Source organism: Rosa chinensis, chromosome 2, assembly GCF_002994745.2.
Source record: "Rosa chinensis cultivar Old Blush chromosome 2, RchiOBHm-V2, whole genome shotgun sequence".
Taxonomy (NCBI): Eukaryota; Viridiplantae; Streptophyta; class Magnoliopsida; order Rosales; family Rosaceae; genus Rosa; species Rosa chinensis.
The window spans coordinates 85141992-85153874 of record NC_037089.1 but is presented as its reverse complement, the minus strand read 5'-3'; the positions used below and the strand labels follow the sequence as shown (position 1 = coordinate 85153874).

At 36.9% G+C, this 11883-nt stretch overlaps 1 long non-coding RNA gene across 9 annotated transcripts; it reads left to right on the top strand.

Moving 5' to 3' along the window:
• Positions 1-527: 527 nt before the first annotated feature.
• On the top strand, positions 528-9350 carry LOC112185403. Of its 9 annotated transcripts, none has more exons than XR_005805705.1 (12): positions 528-592; positions 914-1031; positions 1123-1285; positions 1359-1515; positions 3330-3440; positions 5506-5610; positions 5864-6087; positions 6173-6237; positions 7063-7405; positions 7928-8078; positions 8584-8708; positions 8930-9350. It is a non-coding gene; the product is annotated as an uncharacterized LOC112185403 (long non-coding RNA). The 9 variants fall into 9 exon arrangements; XR_005805708.1 differs by lacking the exon at positions 528-592 and adding an exon at positions 2049-2337 and having other exon boundaries at positions 702-1031; XR_005805706.1 differs by lacking the exon at positions 528-592 and adding an exon at positions 707-913 and having other exon boundaries at positions 1014-1031.
• The last annotated feature ends 2533 nt before the right edge of the window (positions 9351-11883 follow it).

The following is an 11883-nucleotide window of genomic DNA, read 5'->3' as shown; positions in this document are numbered from 1 at the left end:
AAATATTTCATTGGAACTCAGTTTCTTCCAAGTGTTTGTGTAACCGTACATTTGTCTTTTTCTGTAGAGAGATAGTTTTGACCAATTCTGCATTAATTATGCAAATGAGAGATGCATAGCAACACTTCAAAATCGCCACTTGTTCAAACTAGAGCGGGAGGTAAGCTTCTATATTTCCTTTTCATCAGTATAATAGGTAGAGACAGAGCTTAGTCCTGGCCACTTCTGTGTATCATGTTAGTTCATTAATTACATGGAAACGTCTGTGATTCTTTTCTGCTTATCAAGAGAACTATAACAATGAGGGGGTTAGGGAAAGGAAGAAGGACCAAATTAAGATTTGGGGTTCAGCCAATGATGAAAAAGACTGTGCTTGCCTTTTGTGAACCAAATTCTTAATCAGTTCCTGATTTATTGCTCCATATTTAGACATTGAACAAATTAATTGAATGGAGAGCTTTATGAGAGCAGAGACGTCTTATCTGTTGACTGCTATTTTCTTTTTCAGGAATATATACAGGATGGCATTGATTGTACAAGAGAGTTGAATTTGAAGGCAACCAGGAATAGGATTGCCTTGGTCTTTTTGAAGGTGTCAATATATGATCGGCTTAAGTATATGTATTTCATCGTTTTTACTGTACGCGTGTACAGTAACTTGTTAACTACGTGATTGTATAAAAGTTATATTTGGTACTTGATAATCGCTTGTGGTCCTACAAGTTTGACAATTTATGTGTTCATAGTTGTTCATGATATTTATAAGCTAGGTATTGCACTGGAAGGAAGTAATTGATCTACATGTTGAAAGATAACATACATAATAATCAAGATCTTCGCGCATGCATGGTTGAAGATTTGATAGTGCAGAAAGCTAGCTAGCTAGATTCCTAATAAATTCTCCATATGTAAGGTACTGTGAATATGCGTGCATATCCAATTTGCTAGTCAAGTACTTGTTGAAGCATAACCTGATGAGCATCGATCTCTTCTTATTTTGCTGGTTTGTGAAGCCTGTACGCGCGTTTATGGTTAGTTATTCCTCGTCGGTCTATGGTTGTCTCTCTTTTAACAATGAGGTCTCTAGCATTTCTCTGAACCTTGTAACAATATAAAATGCAGAGACCGGTGGGGATTACTCAGTAGTCAGTCCCTCTTAGATGAAAGAGTCCACTTTCTCCAAATGGTAGCGATTTTACCTTCGCCAGCTCTGAGATACAGGCGTGGCGAGGCCATCAAGCTGTCCGATAGAAGCGAAGCGTAGCATCAGACGCGAGTAGGAGAGGTTGGTTTTCTATGCTTACATATTTGCCAGATTTGAGATTTTCAATTTTCGATTTGATGTCATCGTTTCGTAGGTAGGTTGCTGGGGTGGGAGGGAATAGAAGATTGTGCTGGACTTCAGGGGGAGGGTTTTGGGTTTGTTTCCGGAGAGGTGGTTATTCAATTTCTGCTTTGAGTATAAAACTGTGCATCGATCGAGTTAGAATTGCGCTGCCTCTTCTTAATATCCAGGTAACCTTCAGATTCCATCAAACTTTTTCTGTATCACCCATTACTGTTTGAAATCTGCAAATGATTTGGTGGCTGGTATTGGAACAATGCTACTCCTTAGCTTTACTCATCTCAGGATTTGGTTGTCATCTCATTATTTCATTTCTGATCAAGCTGTTTTCTTTCCGAATCTTCCATTAGGCATTGAAATCGTGTGCTCTATGGTGTCATGTTCTGAAAAATTGCAGTCTTGGTCTTAAGCATAGAGTTTCAAACCAAATGCATATGGCTTAATGTTATGGAAGAAGCAGGAAGAGGAGTGTAAAGATTCCTCCTTTTGGTTGGTGTTGGCCTTGACCGAGAAGATCATAGTTACGTTGGGGTTGAAGAATAGGGGACTTGATCAGGGTCTATCTATGCTGGCATTTGTTCCAATTTTATGGAGTTTGTCTGTCTTTAATTCAGGGTTTAGTACTCTACATTCGTGATAGTATTACAAGTGATGACTAAAAGTTGGAATAGTGATTCTATATCTCTTTTGGTGTTTGAGGTAGAGGTGTGGATGTAGGAATCAAACTTCAAATATGGACCGGCCTTGCTCGCCTCTACGACAAAGGGGTCTCAGTAAACTCTACACCTTGAAAACCCTACTTCTCTTAACTGTGAATGAGGAGACATTCTGCTTATTCTTTGCTTTGGAGTTGGGGTAGGATAGAGTGAATGCAGAAAAGCATGTACAACAACTGTGGTTTCTGTTAATGCATGACCTGCTACTGCTGTCCAAAGATTGCAGCAGAATCCTTGGTACAGTGTCCATAGAAATAATTTGTCCTCCTTTTCTATGTAAGTATTGCGTTATTAGATACCTCCAAAATAAAGTGAAAACTTATTTGGTTTCGGAAAAAATCATTGGAGTAATATTAGTGACGCAGTCGGATTGATAACTAGGTTTACCAGCAATAAACCTAAGCAAAAGATTCTGGAGTCCACCAGAGATAAAAGAGAAAATCTCTATTTTATTGATTAAAAGATGAAAGATCCTTCTGCAGCCGCTTGCGGCTGCATAAATAAGAGAAAAGTACCCTAGGGCGACTAACAACGAAACCCTAAGGCCCATGGATAAAAACGAAAACAATCCAAAAATAACTAAGAAAACCAAAAACGGGTAAAATAGAAAAATGCCGTTTTGAGGCCCTAAACGATCCCGAAAGCCCGAAAAATGCTACAGCTCATGGCAAAGCCATGAGTCTTGTTTCTGGCGCAATTCCCTTTCCGGAAAGGTAAGGCACGTCCCAATCGGACACCGAGCTGTTTCCTGTCTACTAGTCACTTTTCGTTTTCCTCCTTTAGCACGGTCTAACTGTTGTTCAAATTGAGCCGCCATCCTCTCTGCATCAATTAGAATACAGGTTTATGTTTGAGATCGTGCTGCAGCAAATGTGTGTATATATATATATTCCACAGCGTGTTTTTTTCTCTTATTTTTTCATCTATTTGTGCAGCTTAGTGATGTGGTGAAACTTGTCTGAGCTGGCATCTCTCTTATTAGATATTGTTTGAATCAATTGATTGTTTATTAGTTGAGACAATGATAGAGGAAAACAGGACATAAATTATAATGCCCGCTTAAAGTCATTATGTGAACCCTATATTGTCAATCAAGGGTTCCGTGATAAGTTGTGAAAAGGATTCTGTGTGTGCACCGGAACATATAATATATATATATATATATATATATATATTATATAATTAAGAGATCCAGAAAATCATGTAAATAAAGTGGAAAAGGGGCCTAACTTATGTTACTTAATGCAATAAATATGTTCTTTTTTCAGACAACACTAGCATGGGCATGCAGACTTACTGGAAGGATATGCACTGAGCATCAAGGGAAGAGCATTAGAAAGGGGTAGGGTTGAAGGAGCTTTTGGTCTATTCTGCATCTGGTAACAACTCTCACTTTATAATCTTATGTTTTGGGACTGTTCTTCTTAAACTGTAGGTTGTGGTGATTAGATATGGGTTGTTTGGCTTTTTTCTTTCTGTCTGATTTCCCTTTAGTATAACATCTATCTTGATTTTTTTGTTTTGTGTGCACATTATCAAAATAAACTTAGCTCATCAAAACACAGTTTTCAAAAGGCTTCCTAAAACTGATGCATCTACCTTTTGAAGGTAAGTAAAACTCTGAAGACAATTACATTACATTCGTAGAAGTTAGCTGCACTCTCTTTAGATCAATCACTGTATTTGTTCCCGTATCATTTACTATTGGCTTCAGTGTTAACATTATTGTTCATTAGTGGATTGCTCTGTTTCAAATTTAGTGTGGCTGTGAATATGAGAAGGTCAAAGTATAAATAAATATGAAATTGGATTAACTGCTAAATCAGAATCCTATTGCACCAAGTTAGTTTCCAATATGAGAATCCTATTAGCAGCTAAATGAAAACCCTATTATCCTCAATTAATCCCCCAAAAAAAAAAAAAATCATTTAAACCTTCAGATGTAACCTTAACCTGAGACCTGTTTTTGCTGTATCTTTTGTTGTTTTCAAATTTTTCTGGTTAGGTGGCTCTTTATCAGTTATTTTGCTCTATGGAGGTTTATATTTCAATCTATTTCACTTTATGTCATGTTTTTGTTTCTGTCAATATCAATCAGCTTACAAATGAAAAAAAATTGAATAACAATTGATGTCAATTTGGAAAAAAAAAAAACTGGCATTAAAATTTGCTACAAGTGCTATATGATCTGAATTATATGATTTTCTTTCTAACAAAGCCTTTCTTTATCTACAGCTATACTGCATAATATCTTGCTGACTTGATACAGCTTAAAATATGTTTCTTGACTTTCTTCTGTTAATCGAAAACTATACTTCAAACTCTTAAATATTTGTTTGTATTTTGGACCACTGTATCCACTTCTCTTTATACTTTATAGCTTTTACACTGTTTTGTTTTCGTTTTCTCTTTTGGAAAACTACACCTCCTATATTTTGATTGTTAATCCACCAATAGTTTGTTCAAGTTGAATTTGATCTAATGTTCAACATTCTGTATCACTTTGGTTCAAATGCTCATGTTATTCTTTATAGCTTTCAACTGTAGTTGTGCGAGTGACCTTTAACCATGTTCATCAATTTTTTTGAATCTGTGAATTTTGGATTTTGTTTTCTTTAAAAACAAAACATATTAAAACTACGTATTGGTCTTAAAATCAACACAATTAGAAAACTACATGTAGCATCAATTAAAAAGTTTCTATAGTTCAATGAATCATCAAATTATTAAACCTTGGTTCTGCTATTTACATTTTTGTTCAATATCAGTTTTTTTTTTTTTTTTTTTTTTTCTCTGTCTCTCTGTAAACACTTTTGTTCAATATCAGTATTCAACATCAATATTTTGCATTTACATTAAAATAGTAGAGGTTAGTTCCACTGTTTTTGAATGCATTACTAATTTGATTCCAGAATAATGTATTCTTCACTTCAGTTTTTATATCACTATTAAATTATTAATTAGTGGATTGCTGAATTTCCACTTTTATGTGGTTATGGATATCAGAAGTCTAACATATATGTACATATAAGATTACATTAGGACTTCATTTCACAATCACTTATACTTGCTTTATTTTGCTTAAAAAGAAAAAGAAAAAGAAAAAAGAAAAAAGAAAAAAGGTTCTTTAGATCTAACCTTGATCTGAGATATGTTTTTCATGTACATATTGTTATTATTAAGTTTTTGTTTTGAATACTTGCCAATTAGTTTTTTTTCGCTTCATAAACTTTTTGAATCCATTTGACTTCATTTTTTCTTCATGTCTCTGTAAATGTGAATCAGCTTACAAATAAACAAAGAGCAAACAGCAATTAATATAAATGAGTTGCATTTGTTCTCTGATTGAAAAATTAAACTTCAAATGAGTGAAGTAATGACAAAAAGAGAGCAAATAAAGAAGGTCATGATGTTTGATTTGTATAATTGGTTTTTACCATGCAGGGAGCTCCAAGGGGAAGGACACTACAATCAGAGACCAAGTTTCAGTGCTATGAACCTGCAACCATGAAATACTTTGGATATTACCATGCATTGACACCTGATGAGGTTAGTTTGTTGTGTACATTTGGACTTGGGGTTGGGGATTGGTGTACTGAACGTGTAGTAAGCTATTATAGTCTTTGCTAACTTCTAAATGAATAGGTTCATTTGATGATGTTAAGGTGATGAAATTGATTTAGTTCTCATTTTGTGCCTGATTTGATATGTACTCTTAGAGTTTAGATGGTAGCTAGAAGAGATGGAACTCATTATATTATCCCAACTATTGGGAAATTCATGGTGTAAATCTTTATTTCAGGTCAAGGAGCCTGTAGCACTAGCAAGGAAGGCACAAAAAACATCGGCAAAGATCAAGCAAAGACGCATGTTTCTTCGGAATACTCTCTAAGTATATAATAGAACACCCATACCTTATATGTGAGTTCAGGTACGGTACATCTGAAAGAGAGAGAGAGAGGTTGTTTGCCTGGCAGAAAGAGAGACAGAGAGGTTGTTCCCTCAATAGACATTGATTTTGCTCAGGTACGGTACATCTGTTTTTCAGATAATTTCTTCAAACTCATTCTGAAGCTTTGCATGTCACTGATTTTGGGTTTGGGTGGTGCAGGCATTGCTGAGATTGATATTGATTTTGGGGCATTTGGATTTTCAATCAGGATGCGATTGTATGAGGTATGTTGATCCGGGTAGTTGTTTTTCATTTGCTGGGATTTGTTTGGGTGTATCAGTTGTGTTAAACTCTGGGTTAAAGAATTATTGGAGTATTGGAGGCTGTAAACTCCTTAATCTCTGTTTGTTTTCTGTTTCTCTTTTTTTGTTTAGTCTCTGTGTGGCTTGGTGCATGTATCGTATATATGTGGTTTGTGCGGAGAAATGTTGTGAATTGCTATAGAAATCATGCGATGATGCATGAAGTTTGTGCATGATTCCTAATAGTAACTTTTCAACCGTCTAAAAATCTCATATTGGTTTTGGATTTAGGAAAACTAAAGACTTCCCTGCTACCATGAAATTACAGTAGAGATTAGAAGTTATTGTGTTTACTTTGCAGCTGAAGGGATTGTTGAATACGTTTAAAGTAACCTCTTGCTTAAGGAACCATCTGCATGCAAGGCAGTTTATAAAACAAATGAAGTTCGGTTTATGAAATTCATAAACTATGACCCAGAATAGTTCAATTATAAATTCTGGGAGCCAGGAAAGAGTTCCATATATTTTTAGTGGCAGAACTCCATATAATTTCACATTGATTATAAAATATCATATATAAATACTGATATACTGGTATTCATTATCCAAAGTCCAAACACATAGCTCGATAGAAAAGTGCATAATTTGTTCAAGAGCAGAATGACAGTAAGCCAACCTCGACCTTTATTGTGTGTTTTTCTTTTCTGGTCTATTAATTTCCTCACTAATTACAACATCTATCATACTTTGGTCAAAAATATCAAACTTTGATTTGAGTACATACTAATTGGATTATGGATCATGCAGACGATAGAGATGAGAGTGCATATGGACTGCCCCGGATGCGAGAGCAAGGCTAGAAGTACACTTCAGAAGCTAAAAGATACGTCAATTCTGGTTATCTGATTAAGGAATATCACAACCTAGCTAATAATTAAGTTCGACTGACCCGATCAGAGTACGGAAAACATGATCATGCCTCCAATCCATTTGGTGAATTACAGATCGATTGTTTGTATGTTGTTTTGGTTTAGGTATCGACAACGTTGAGATAGACATGGCCCTGCAGAAGGTCACAGTGACCAGGTGGGCACGGGCAAGAGGGTTGTCTTTTTGAAGCAGCTTTCTTCTGGCTTGCTTTTGGTCACTGGTATGTTTTCTTTTTCGTAACTGAGTGAGAAATTGTTTTTGCTTTTGGTTACCAAAGTAGTGCCTTTTCTGTTCATGTCCCTGTGATCAATGTACATTTAGTTCGTTTTGTTTGTGTGTCATTGTGCTGCTGGTTAATTTTGTTTTGGGAACTATCAGAACCTGTGGTATTAAAGTGATTAGGAGAACTTGATATTAAGTTCAAGAGAACTATTCAGCTAATAACCTGCTCATATGTGTGTTTCGTACAAAGTTAATTGTTTAACATGTAGGATTAAAGTGATTAACTTTTGTTAGAGTGCTTGATATCAAGTTCTAGAGAACTGATTAGCTGTCGGTCAAAAATCTGCTCATGTCTTTTTTAAAAGCTAATTGGAGTAATATCTGTTGGTGTGCCTGACAACTTTTCATCAACATGTTCATGCCTTATCACTATTTTTTTTTCCAGTATTGTGTCTCAATATTTTACTTACTGTGTTTCTGCCCATCCAGGGCCATTTAAGATTAATGGTGTTCCTCTTAGACAGGTGAACCAATCTTATGTTATTGGAACTTCAACCAAGGTTGACAGCTCTGGTGTTAACATGGAGAAGTTTGATGACAAGTACTTTGCCAAGGAGGGTCAAAAGAAGAAAAAGAAGGGAGAAGGAAAGTTCTTTGAAGTGGAGAAGGAGGTGCTTTAATTCTTAAAACTTTAAAAGTGCCTTATTTACTGTTAGTATTCTTAATAATTCATACTCTACTATCTTCAATAGAACTGCATATCTAGGGTGCCAAAATGAAAACCAACTCTGACCCTTCACAAATTATTTGGAAACTGGCATGTCTTTCTTCTCGATCAATTTAGTACGTATAAAATTCAGGAAGCAAAGAAACCGCAGCATCGCGCAGGCCTTTTTGCTGGTTAGAACTGGAGTTGATGAACTGTACTAGTATTGGATGTGTTCTGATGTGTGCAAAATTTCTTTCTAAATAAGACCCACATTGAACTTTCCCTTGATTTTGATATTTCTCAGCATTTGTGTTCAATGAAGTGAAAGAAATCTGTAGATTGTAAGGACTGTTCATAATATATTGTTCAGTTAGTAACATTAGAAATTGTGCAGAAGTTGTTTGTACTATGTAGCTAAGACGCACACATTCGTGTAGTCTCATATATACCCTTGTCATTGACACCAGCTGAGCTCTTCCTGAGGAATTGGATTTCTGCAGTGTTGAAGAGGACATGGTGGAGGATTCCCTTATGAAGTTTGATGGAGATTCTTCTACTCCATTGTTGTTTGAATAAGCTCACTTGCACTTGGGTAGTGAAGTTATCTTCTCTGTGCTGATACTTTTCTTATCAACAAATTAATAGCTAATTAGAACAATTCTAAGATAATAGAGGTGCATGTAGATTTGTCTTGTATTCATACTGAAACAATCAAATGTACAGGTTAATGTGATTGTAACCTAATGATTTGCCGCGAATTGATGAATTGGACTAGAGATTGATATGATGTATTGTATTTGCAAAACAAAACAGGGCAGACTGACAAGACGGTGAAGGTGGTGAGGGAAGGTGGAAAGGTGGTCACAATAGTAGGTCCAGTAATGCCTCCGGCGTTCAGATTTGTGCTCACCCCTACAGGTTCTATCTTGGAGAAACTGAAGCCGTACTCGGGGAGCAGGAAGGTGAAGCCAGTGCTTGATCCCACAGGTCCATATCACTTTTATAAAGTTGTTGAAGCACTTGGTTACCTTGAGACTTCAAGAGCTACAGGAAAGGTTGTTGTGTACCCCATCCCATGAGATCGAGACTCGCTGTCTATAATCTAGGATTTCTATTACAGATTTAGTCGATTTTTACTGTATGTGTGCAGCAGTTACTTGGAAGACTTGTAGTACGGGGATGTAAGAGATGCTTGTTATATATCTAGAATCAGAGCTTCCTGTTTGCTTTGTTCCTACTTCCTACTCAACCGATAGTTATGTTTTTGGTATTTGCTGCATGATATTTGCTTGAGGATTCTCAGTCGGAAATTAAAATTGACCAGTTTTTGGAAGACATTGTTGGTACAGTAAATGAGAATATATTATAGTCCAAATAGTTTTTGGTACACTTGTCATTTAGCTATTGGGCACAAATAAGTAATTGAAAGGAAAGGAAATAAACTCGCAATAATTCATCATTCATTGATATATGCCTCTCTTTTTTTTTTTTCTTTTTTTGAGAAAAACCGAAATGAATCATACAATGGAGGGGACATAAACCACAACCCCACACAACCGCAGTTAGTAGTCAGTTACAGATACCATCAGGCCAAAGGGCCCAAACTCTAACCGCCAGACGCCCATTTTCAGGGCTACCTTAAAACATATGACCCCGAAAGTTCCAGTAAACCTTGTAATCAACCGCAAATAAGACAGCGTCCTCTTCAACACCGTGTCCACAGGTACCAGACCACGTGTAAAGAATCGCATGCCAGCGAATCGACAACAAAGGTAAACCAGAATAGAACCAAACCGTCCTTGTCCTCGGGAATGACACCATTTACATGGTATACCACCTAGACCTAATCCTAGCTCAAAAGAGTAGGAACTCAACCCTAACTCAGAGAAGTAGGGACTTATTAACACAACACAAACCATCAAAACAATAACTGAACAGAAATAACTAAATCCTGAAACAATGGAAACAAAACAGCACCAGCAAGGCCCAAAAGCAAAAGCCTGGCCCAACCGCCGCTTCCCCCAACAGAGAGCATGCGCAATCGACACCCATTCTCGCCGCCGGCGAGCTCCATCGACACAACTTCTCAACCTTGCCTCACCACGCCGCCTCGCCGCATCCCTAAATCGCCACTCAGCCTGGCCAAGTTGCAGACAGTCACAAAACCCAGTTGACATCCTCAGCCAGATCCAAACCCAGGACTGAACCAGATCCCAAAGGGGACACCTAGCTGTTGAGGAGGGAAGAAACCGTAGAAATGGATCTCACCAGAAATGGACTCGAACACTGAAAAATGATCTTATAGGAACCTTGAGTCTGGGCAAGCCTGGAGACCAAAGCAGCAGCCTTGACCTCTGTCTCGGGCTTCGAATTTTCCGGAACGATCACAGAGACGCCATCCACCATCTCTCCCAGGTGGTTCCGGACGATGGCCACCACTCCGGCACCTATTCTCATGAGACTTAATCACGTTCAAATAAGTTTTCATGTTTCAAAAGTTTAGAACACTATAAAAACTCATGTTTGCCCATGTTTATATCAACAAGGAGCATGTGAAGACAAATTATTAAACGACAAGTCATTTGTTTTGGGACTTCCTTATCAATTATTTGAACACTAATTGAATATCTTATTTAAGTTTTCTATGCAGTAACAATTCATATAAGAGGTGATTGTCGGGTTGTTTATAGGAGAAATGTATTTCGATGTGCTTTATAGAACAAATGAGTTCGAGGTATTAAGCCATTTCAAACTTCATTGTTCTTGAACAAAAAAAAAAAAAACTTCATCGTTCTTCATTATTTTTCCAATGACTCGTTCTAAACTATCCTACAACTTCAACTTCAGCTATGGACGGTACAAAGACAGACTTTGTTAACTGAGCTGAATTGTTGGCATAAGAGATAACTAGTTCCGCTCTATTGAGTTCTTTTGCTTCTCAAGTGAGTCTGGTCAGTTTATAATTTTCTATTTTTTTCAAGCATTGATATTAATTTTCATGTATCTCCGATGTTTTGGTTTTAGTCTATATATTTTTAGTTGATCATACAGTTTTTATCCAAAATTTCAGTATAATTTTCATCGATATCAGATATTTTCTCGATATTTCCATCAATTTTTCTTTCTTTCTTTCAAATTATCGATTTTTGCATGACTTTCGTTATTTTGGTCATTATTCTCAACTAAAATGCAAATTAGTACTCTTGGATGACAACTGAATCCAATTTTTCTCAAGAGTACTTTGATCACGGGGAGAAGATGAGATGAAAGTGAACTTTCATGTGATCTGGGATGGTCCGAGAAGAGGTGCCGGAGTGGCGGCCATTGTCCGGAACCACTGGGGAGAGATGATGGATGGCGTCTCTACGTTCGTTCAGACAAATTCGAAGCTCGAGGCAGAGGCCAAGGCTGCTGCCTTGGTCTCCAAGCTTGCCCAGACTCAAGGTTCCTACAAGATCATTTTTCAGTGTTCGAGTCTATTTCCACGGTTTCTTCCCTCCTCGACAGCTGGGTGTTCAAGGCAGATTTTCTTGAAGCGATCAACAATTGCAAAAATCTGGAGGGATTTAAGTGAAAGCTGGCCAATGTGGAAGACAACTATGTGGCCATCGAGATTGTGAAGACTTTGATTCGTCAATGACACAGTTGCAATGAGCTAGATTATTAAGCCGCCGGCTGAATGGGTGATAAATACACCTGAGAAACAAAAATCAATTACATTACTATACTCGATTACAGCCTTAAGAAATAAATTAGTAAATTTGAGA